This window comes from Hyla sarda, chromosome 1 (genome assembly GCF_029499605.1).
Source record: "Hyla sarda isolate aHylSar1 chromosome 1, aHylSar1.hap1, whole genome shotgun sequence".
NCBI classification, from domain to species: Eukaryota; Metazoa; Chordata; class Amphibia; order Anura; family Hylidae; genus Hyla; species Hyla sarda.
Genome location: NC_079189.1, coordinates 526,415,538 through 526,425,852, shown reverse-complemented (window position 1 = coordinate 526,425,852; position 10,315 = coordinate 526,415,538). Strand labels below are relative to the sequence as shown.

Genomic DNA, 10,315 nt, shown 5'->3' with positions numbered 1-10,315 from the left:
ATGAATGAAAGGAATTGCCCCTATGCTGATGGCAAAATGCAAACACATTAAACCGGAAAATATACAATTCAGATGGAATGAATTTTTAGTCACAAAAAAATTAGAAGCAAATTTGTCCTATGTGAATGTATGTAAATTGTGCGAACTGGAATCAGCCGCTATAGGATGTGTTTAGCAAACATGCTTATTGTGTATGCGACGTGCTGTCCTACTAGAGACTCCAAATCCCATTTAGAATTTTATGTCTTAGAATTACAATCCAGATGAAGGCAATGAGATAGTTTGCGGCAGGCTGTGCCCCTGCAGATATCATACTTCTTTACTATGGATTATAATGACTGCAGTGTCATAGTAATGAGCCACAAAGCGTTCACAGGAGGAGGAAAGCACAAAATGTGCCCCACATGCTTCCTTGGGTTTCCAGGTTTGGTGTTGTTGCCAAGTGTATAGGTTTATACAACCGTTATAGGAACACATACTGTTCTAAGCACAGGCTTATGTGTCGTGCCAAGCCTGAGTCACAACATAGGGAAGTGTTTCCCAACCAGGGTGCCTTCAGCTGTTGCTAAACTGTCCGGGCATGCTGGGAGTTGTAGTTTTGCAACAGCTGGAGGCACCCTGGTTGGGGAACACTGACATAGGAACACAAGTTCAATACAGGAGCATTTACGGTAGTGGTTTCTGTCAAGTTATTCGTTGTGATTTTGAAAAAAACAAGACAAAACCAATGCACGGATAGCAATAAATGCAGCAAAAATCTGACAAAAATAACCATATATCCCGTGTGTTTACATGCTGTTGTCTCCTCTTATATGACTACAGACACTATGGGGCCCAAAGGGGATTAAGGGGCACAACCAGGTTCAGAAAGTTTTCTTTTCTGCTGTCTGACTTTTCTATGTGGGTTTACTACTGAGCAGAACATCAGCAGGGGCGGATTGACGTCGTCTGAGGGCCCAGCCAGGTTAAGGGCCTGCCGCCCCTGCTACTGAGGATCCAGGACACTTGTCCCAGATCCCCAGCAGACAGCGCTGCCTTCTCCGGTATGTGTGATACAAGTACATACAGGAGAAGGCGTCCCCTCTGTCTGTGCACACGCAGCACGCAGTACAGGTGCCGATGACAGCACTCATCGACGCCTGTTCTGTGGAGCGGAGAAGACGCGGGCCCCTGCTGCTGAGGAGATCGCTGTGTGGGACATCAGGTGAGCATCATTTTTTTTTATTGTTTAACTCTGCATATACCTATGGGGAAGAGGGAGGGGGGGGTGTTACTCTGCCTATACCTATGGAAAAGGGGGGGGGGTAACTCTGCCTATAGTTATGGGTGAAAGGGGGAGGGGGGGTGACTCTGCCTATACCTATGGGGAAGAGGGGGGAGGGGTAACTCTGCGTATACCTATGGGGAAGGGGGGGAACTCTGCCTATACTTATGGGGAAAGTTGGAGGGGGGTAAGTCTGCCTTTACCTGTGGGGAAAGGGGAGGAAAGGGGGGGGGGGTAACTCTGCTTATACCTATGGGGAAAGGAGGGGTAACTCTGCCTATACCTATGGGGAAAGGGGGACGGGAGAGGGGAGTGGGTAACTCTGCCTATACCTATGGGGAAGGGGGAGGAAAGGGGGGGGGGTAACTCTGCCTATACCTATGGGGAAGAGGGGGGGTAACTCTGCCTATACCTATGGGGAAGAGGGGGGGTAACTCTGCCTATACCTATATGGAAGGGGGGGGGGGGTAATTCTGCCTATGCCTATGGGGAAGAGGGGGGAACTCTGCCTATACCAATGGGGAAGAGGGAAGAAGGGTAACTATACCTGTTGGGAAAGGGGGTTAACTCTGCTGCCTATACCTATGGGGAAGAGGGGTTAAGTCTGCTGCCTATACTTATGGGGAAGGGTGGGGGGCTAACTCTGCTGCCTATACCTACAGGGAAGGGGAAGGGTTTACTCTGTTGTCTATACCTACAGGGAAGGGGAAGGGTTTACTCTGCTGCCTATACCTATGATCCGAATTCAGTCAGACTGCACTCGCTCCCTTCCTGTCAATCAGACAGGCGGGAGCGAGCCCTTTGAATGAAGAGGATGCACGCCGGCCCCGGCTCCTGGTGAGAGGCAAAATTTAATGCGCAGCTGCTGCGCTAGGACTGCTGCACTTTATTCTTTTGCGGGTGGGGGGGAGGAGGGGGTGTTGCGGGTCGGGGCTCGGGGAGCAGGATGTGCATAGCGATCACAGATACTGTTTTTAGCTATACAGTATGCCTCCAGTTGTTTCCCCACTACAACTCCCAGCATGCCCAGACAGCTAATAGATGTCAGGGCAGGCTGGGAGTTGTAGTGGTGAAACAGCTGTAGGTACACTGTATAGCTGAACTAAGGGCGGAAGTGTCGGCCTCAGCAGGCATCAGTGACGTCAGGCCTGCTGGGGAAGTCTGCCTGGTAGTGAGCACACTATCAGGCAGACAAAAGGCATTTTTAATATGTAAAAAAAAAAAAAAAATTTAAGGAAGTGAGGGATAGATGGGCTGGTGGGAGCTATAGGATGGTGGGAGCTACTCTTTAAGAGATCCACATGGCGGTCTTATCCGGATGGAGAAGAAAAGGAAAGAGGATGCCGCTGATCAGAAAATACGTAATTGTGAGTCCCAAAATGTAACTTTAATCACTTAATCACTTATATGGTATACACATCCTGTGTACAGCTGTTATCTACCGCCATATGGTCCTGTATATAATCACTTATATTGTATACAGATCCTGTATAGTATACTGGTATGTGTATGGTGGTATTATCCAGTTATTGTGTGGTGGTATATATTTACTCCTTGTATACCAGTTTTATTGATCATGGAAATTTACCTACGTTAAAGTGTTTCATACATATATAAATTTGTTTATTGTGTGTGGGATTTGGGTGGAATAGGGGCATGGCAGAAGATTGACGAGCTGCAGAGCCTAGCAGGGGCCCTTGCCTTTTTTTGGTCGAGTGTTGTCAGTCCGCCCCTGAACATCAGTGTTCCTCAGGTTAAAGTGTACCTACTGTGGTGACCCAGTACGGGAGGTGTTACCCCAGTGATGGCGAACCTTTTTGAGCCCGAGTGCCCAAACCGTAATGCACGGCAACTTTTTTTCCCCTCAAAGTGCAAGCACAGCAATTAAATCAGAATTCTGATGTGTGTGGGATGATGTATGTTTGAGGGGTGCTGTGTGTGTCTGAGGGGTGCTGTTTGTTTGTCTGTGGGGTGTTGTGTGTTTGTCTGTGGGGTGCTGTGTGTTTTTGAGGGGTGCTGTGTGTGAGAGGTGATGTGTGTTTGAGGGGTGCTGTGTATTTGCCTGAGGGGTGCTGTGCATCTGAGGTGCTGAGTGTGGGGGTGATGTGTGTGTGAGGTGCTATGTTTGAGGGGTGCTGTGTGTGTCTTTGGAGTGCTGTGTGTTTTTGACTGGTGCTGTGTGTGAGAGGTGATGTGTGTTTGAAGGGTGCTGTGTGTGTGAGAGGTGCTGTGTGTGGGGGTGATGTGTGTGTGTTTGGGGGGTGCAGTGTGTGTGTGAGGTGCTGTGTTTGAGGGGTGCTGTGTGTTTCTTTGGGGTGCTGTGTGTGAGAGGTGATGTGTGTTTGAGGGGTGCTGTGTGTCTGAGGTGCTGTGTGTGGGATTGATGTGTATGTGTTTGAGGGGTGCTGTATGTGTCTTTGGGGTGCTGTGTGTGTTTGAGGGGTGCTGTGTGTGAGAGGTCTTGTGTGTTTGAGGGGTGCTGTGTTTTGGGGTGATGTGTGTGTGTGTGAGGTGCTGTGTTTGAGGAGTGCTGTGTGTGTCTGTGGGGTGCTGTGTGTTTGTCTGTGGGGTGCTGTTTGTTTTTGAGGGGTACTGTGTGTGAGAGGTGGTGTGTTTGAGGGTTGCTGTGTGTCTGAAGTGCTGTGTGTGGGAGTGATTGAGGGGTGCTGTGTGTGAGGTGCTGTGTTTGAGGGGTGCTGTGTGTCTAAAGGTGCTTGTGTGGGGGTGCTGTGTGTGGTGGTGATGTGTGTGTTTGAGGGGTGCTGTGTGTGTGTGAGGTGCTGTGTGTGGGGGTGATGTGTGTGTGAGGTGATGTGTGTTTGAGGGGTGCTGTGTGTGTGTGGGGGTGATGTGTGTGTGTGAGGTGCTGTGTGTGGGGGTGCTGTGTGTGTGTGTGTGGTGTAATATGTGTGGGGTGATGTGTGTGTGTGTGTGAGGTTCTGTGTGTGGGGGTGATGTGTGTGTGAGGTGATGTGTGGGGGTGATGTGTGTGTGAGGTGATGTGTGTGGGGGTGATGTGTGAGAATGCCCTGGAAGGGATAGAATAGGACTGGAGGGGCACATGACAGGGGAATTATGCAGCAGGGATAGGGTTAAATGGAGTTGAGCGGGAAGCTGTTAGAGGAAAGGGAGGAGTTAAGAGGGGGGGTATAAGGAAGGAATAGGAAGTTAGGGTCAGTCGGGACGCAGGAAGGAAAGTGTACAGTCGACGGTGCTCCCTACCTGAACTGTGATGGAGGAGATTCTGCAGAGGGTGAGAGAAGAGGCGCTGCTCCGTGGGCCCCAGTGGTTTGCGGAGCAGTTCCCTGCTTACGCTGCTCCGATGGCGCTGCCGGTGGCGGAGCCCGGGTCCCGGTCTAGCGGCCGGCGCTCTCGTCCTCCTGCGCGCTTGTCCCCTAACACCTCTCCTTCTGCGCGGCGCCGGCGGGTGAGCCCTTCGGCCGCTGCCGCTGGCGGGAGGTCCGGGGAGGCCAGTGGTGTGGGGCCTGAGGGTGCGCCTGCCGTGCTTGCCGATGCGGCAGGGCAGAACGCGGGGCGTGCTGGCGGTGCTCCCCGTGCTCGTCGGAGGGAGCGTGGATCCGCGGCCTGCTCCCCGGAGGTTCCGGTGGTGAGGGAGCAGGCCAGAGGACGGAGGATGGCGCGTGCCCTGACTGACCCCGTGCCTCAGCCGGGGGGGGCGGGCCTCGGCTGGCCTGGTAGTGACACAGGCTGAAGTTCACCTGAGGCCCCTTCCTTGGGAGGAGGTCGGCGGGCTCCAGGAGTGCGCTCTGCTCCTGCTGCTGCGGGGGGGGGGGGGGGGGGGGTGGCTGCAGTGTGTGGAGGTGATGAGATCAGCCCCGCCCCTAGTGATGTCAGCGACGACGACCTGCTGCTGGCAGAGGTACCCGTTCTTCCCCTGGACCCGCTGGCCAATCCCCTGCTCCCCTTCGGGGTTGTAGCGGGAGCGGGTGGTAGCGGGGTCCGGAGGTCCGCGGGTGATGAAGTTGCTGCTGGTGGAGCTCCGTCTGGTGATGCTGCTATCCACGCGGGCAGGGTTCCCCTGGCTCCTCCTCCTGTCGTCGACGTGAGTCAAGTCCAAGAGATCCGGAGTCGTCCTGCGGCGCGGGGGTTAAGCAGGTGGGGACTCCCCCGGTGGTAGCGGCTTTGGGGTCCGGTGGGGGGGTTCGTTTGGCGGACGCTGCTCGGGGGGAGGTTTATGTGTGTTTTGAGGGCCCCTTAGGCGCACACCTCAGGGCCGAGGTGAGAGAAAAATTTGGAAGCGGGAGTACGTGGATATTTTTTCGCTACTCCCGCTCGAAAAATTTTACCTGGATAGGGTGCGTCCGGATGAGTCCAAGCGGTTGGAGAAGGTGGAGGAGGAGGAGCGTTGGCGGTATCGGCTGAGGCCTTCACTATTTTGGCCAGTGTGGTGGGGGAAAAGTCGCCTGAGCATTGCTCCGGGCTCTTTTGTTATATGGATGCGGTGGGGGAGGCGTACAGGGTGTACGGGGGTTCGGCGTGGCTTCGGTACGACGAAGAATTTCGGCAGCGTATGGCGGTGCGTCCTGACCTGCGGTGGGACCATAAAGATATTGGGTTGTGGATGCGGCTCATGTCCGCTCCGCGCGGGGGGGGTGGCTTGCGGTCCTTTCAGGACGGCGCAGGGGGGGGCTGGTTCCGGGTCTGGGCGGTTGGCGGGGGCTGGTAAAGGAGTGTGTTGGCAATTCAATGAAGGGAATTGCAGGTTCGGCGCTGAGTGCCGATTTAAACACGAATGTTCTGGCTGCGGCGTGGGAGGACACGGGCTGTCGTGCTGTTTCCGGCGGGGAAAAGGGAAGCTGGGAGAGGTTGACGCGAAGAGGGGCGACCCCGGTGCAGGTGGGAAGGATGGCACCTTTCCTCGACAGGTACCCAAATAGGGTTGCGGCGGAATTTTTGCGGTCTGGGTTTACGGAGGGTTTTCGTATCCCCTTCGAGGGGGTGGGGTCGGGGAATGGGGCAGTTCGGAATCTGGTTTCGGCGTTGGCCCGCGCGGAGTTAGTTGAGGAAAAGTTGTTAAAAGAGGTGTCGTTGGGTCGGATGGCTGGACCGTTTGAGTCGCCTCCGTTAATGGGCTTGCGGGTCTCCCCATTGGGTTTGGTCCCAAAGAAAGAACCCAACAAGTTTCGCCTTATTCATCACCTCTCCCATCCGGTTGGGGGGTCGGTGAATGACGGCATTGACCCGGCGCTTTGCGCTGTGTCTTACACCTCGTTTGATGCGGCGCTGGTGTGGGTTCGGAAGTAAGGCAGGGGGGCATTGTTGGCTAAGACGGATATTGAGGCTGCGTTTCGTCTTTTGCCAGTACACCCGGACAGTTTTGCGTTGTTGGGGTGCTGTTTGGAGGGTCGTTTTTTTGTGGATTTGTGTTTACCTATGGGCTGCTCTGTTACCTGTGCGTTTTTCGAGCAGTTTAGTTCCTTTTTGGAGTGGGTGGTGCGGAGTGAGTCGGGTTTGGAGTCGGTTCTGCACTACCTGGACGACTTCCTTTTTTTGGGCCCGGCTGGGTCTAGGGTGTGTGCGATTTTGCTGCGGGAAATGGAGCGGGTGTCGGGTTGGTTTGGCGTCCCGTTGGCGCCTGAAAAGACGGAAGGCCCGTCCACGTTGGTAAAATTTTTGGGCATAGTGATCGACACTGTGGCCATGGAGTGTCGGTTGCCCGAGGATAAGCTGGGAGAACTGAGGGAGGTGGTGCGGAGGGCATGTCGGGTTCGCAAGTTGCAACTGCGGGAGGTTCAATCTTTGTTGGGCCGTCTCAATTTTGCGTGCCGGATCATGCCTATGGGGCGTATTTTTTGCTGGCGTCTCGCTGCGGCTACGGCGGGTGTCCCGCGGCCTAACCACTATGTGCGGCTGTCGGCTGGGTTGCGGGCGGACCTGGGGGAGTCGGTATAATGGCCGTTTGGTGGTGATGGGGAAGCCGGTGTCGAGTGTGGATTTGGACTTGTATACCTATGCGGCAGGGGGCTGCGGGTTTGGGGCTTTTCTTCAGGGTCAGTGGTGCGTGGGGCAATGGCCGGGTGAGTGGCAGGAGGCGGGGTTGACGAAAAATCTTGCATTCCTGGAGCTGTTCCCGATTGTCGTGGCGGTGTTTGTGTGGGGTGAGATGTTTTGCAATCGGAAGGTGTGCTTCCATTGTGATAACATGGGGGTGGTCTTGGCCATTAACAACCAGACGGCGAGTTCTCCACCCGTGGTTACGTTGCTGCGGCATTTGGTGTTGAGGGTGTTGGAACTTAATTCACAGGTGGTGGCGTTGCATGTACCGGGGGTGGAAATGCGGTGGCTGACGCTCTCTCTCGTCTACAGAGGGATCGTTTACGGGAATTGGCGCCGGAGGCCAAGGTGACCGGCCTTCCGTGTCCGGAATGGCTGTGGCGTCTGGTTTAGAGGTGGCGCTTGCTTTGGTCGGCCGCTCAGTGTGCCAGGCCACTTGGTCGTCTTATCGGCGCTGGTGGTCAGACTGGAGAAGCTGGTGGGGCAGTTGTCAATTGCGGGCGCCCCCGTGGAATGGGAGGCGGCTTTGTTGTTTTATGTTGGTAGAGCGTTTTGCGAAGGGGTGTCTCCGGCGGGAATTGGTTGACGGATGTCGGCCTTGGCATTTTGGTTTAAAGTTCGGGGTTTGCCGGATATATCTAAGTCTTTTTTTGGTGCGACAGGCGTTGCAGGGGTTTCGCAAGGGGGCGGTGTCCAGGGATGTGAGGCGCCCGGTGACTTTTTTCCGATGTTAGTCTGGCTGATGGGGTGTTGCGATGTTTTTTGCGCCGTTCTAAAACGGATCAGGTGGGTCGTGGGGCGACTGTGAGTTTGGCGGCTTTGCGGGGCTCGGATATGTGTACGGTTTTTTGTTATGGTAGAAGTTCGGGTAGGGGTTGTGGGTCCTCTTTTGGTACATGCGGACGGGGGGTTTCTTGTCGCGTTTTCAATTTGTTGGGGTTTTTCGGAAATGTTTGGCGATAGTGGGTTGCGGTGCGAGGGAGTATAGCACTCATTCATTCCGCATCGGGGCTTTAAGCTTGAGTAAGCCAAAATCCTTCTGGGAAAACGTCTTGTGGACAGATGAGACAAAGATAGAGCTCTTTGGTGAAGCACATTATTCTACTGTTTACCGAAAACGTAATGAGGCCTACAAAGAAAAGAACACTGTACCTACAGTGAAATATGGTGGAGGTTCAATGATGTTTTGGGGTTGTTTTGCTGCCTCTGGCACTGGGTGCCTTGAATGTGTGAAAGGCATCATGAAATCTAAGGATTACCAATGGATTTTGGGTCGCACTGTACAGCCCAGTGTCAGACAGCTGGGTTTGCGTCCGAGATCTTGGGTCTTCCAACAGGACAAGGGAGGAGATTTATCAAATCCTGTGCAAAGGAAAAGTTGCCCAGTTGCCCATAACAACCAATCAGATCGCTTCTTTCATTTTGCAGAGGCCTTGTTAAAAATGAAAGAAGCGAGCTGATTGCTTGCTGTGGGCAACTGGGCAACTTTTCCTCTGGACAGGTTTTGATGAATCTCCCCCAATGACCCCCAAACATACATCAAAAAGCACCCAGAAATGGATGACAACAAAGCGCTGGAGAGTTCTGAAGTGGCTAACAATGAGTCCAGATCTAAATCCCATTGAACACCTTTGGAGAGATCTTAAAATTGCTGTTTGGAAAAGGCACCCTTCCAATAAGAGAGACCTGGAGCAGTTTGCAAAGGAAGAGTGGTCCAACATTCCGGCTGAGAGGTGTAAGAAGCTTATTGATGGTTATAGGAAGCAACTAATTTCAGTTATTTTTTCCAAAGGGTGTGCAACCAAATATTAAGTTAAGGGTGCCAATAATTTTGTCCAGCCCATTTTTGGAATTTGGTGTGACATTATGTTCAATTTGCTTTTTTTCCTATCTTTTTTTGTTTAGTTCCAATGCACATAAAGGGAATAAACGTGTATAGCAAAACATGTGTTACTGCAATCCTTTTCTGTGAGAAATAAGGAGATTTTTTGTGCTTATCATAAATCTCTTTCTCGTAGCCTTCATTGGGGGACACCTTACTGATGGGTATATGCTCTTGCCACTAGGAGGCGCTGACACTAGTAAGAAAAAAAGTCGGCTCCTCCCTTGCAGTATATACCCACCTACTGGAAGTGAGGTAATCAGTTTTGTCACAAAGCAGTAAGTGAAGCCAACCAAGACAGAAGTCCGAATAACCCTGTAAAAGAATCCCAGAAAATGACCCTGAAAAGATCATCCAGACAAAAAAGAAGATATGGGTGGGTGCGGTGTGTCCCAATGAAGGCCAAAGAGATTTTATGGTGAGCACAAAAAAAATCTCCTTTTTTCGGTTGCTCTTCATTGGAGGACACCTTACTGATGGGACATACCAAAGCAGTCCCCTAGGGTGGGAATAACAACCACTAGAAAAATGGGGAACAGTCAGAGACCGAACCCACTCGTCTGTAAGACTCGCGGACAAGACCCCAGGTCAGAGACAACCGAGGCTCAGAAACTAAGCTCCTGGAAGATCCCCCCTACCTGGAGATGGGCTAGGACGCCAAGGAAAGGGACTAATATTTTTTGGTGTACTGTACTCTCGAAGATACCACCATAGCGGGTCAATGCATGGGGCGATGGAAGCAAGCTTCCACATTGGCCCACGCACTGAAAAATCCATGTACTATATGGTCCCCGGATAGGGTAAGTATCAGATATTAAACTGATAAGAACCTACACTGCACTTGATCTTAGACAATAGGTCGGAAGTGATAGATAGCACAGGTTACTGCTGCAATTTTGTGTCCCCAGAGGTCACAAGGGTGCATGGAAAAGAAGAAGGCACAATCTAATTATGGGCCACAAGAGGGCGCCAACCACCACCAAATGGCATCAAAGACTAGCAAAAGAGATTCACTTTTATTTTTTATTTATAAATTTATTATAGTGTGCTTTCCCCCTCCTGGGGGGGGGGGGGGGGGGGGGCTATGCCCACTCCCCCACCACCAAAAGAGCAACCAGCCGGGGTGGGGAATAGAACCCCACTTTACTAATGTA

The 10,315-nt window shown here is 52.6% G+C and overlaps 1 non-coding gene across 1 annotated transcript; it reads right to left on the bottom strand.

Moving 5' to 3' along the window:
- Positions 1–9,839: 9,839 nt before the first annotated feature.
- LOC130337694 (U2 spliceosomal RNA) lies at positions 9,840–10,031 on the bottom strand. The gene has a single exon (XR_008878538.1). It is a non-coding gene; the product is annotated as a U2 spliceosomal RNA (small nuclear RNA).
- Between the last annotated feature and the right edge of the window lie 284 nt (positions 10,032–10,315).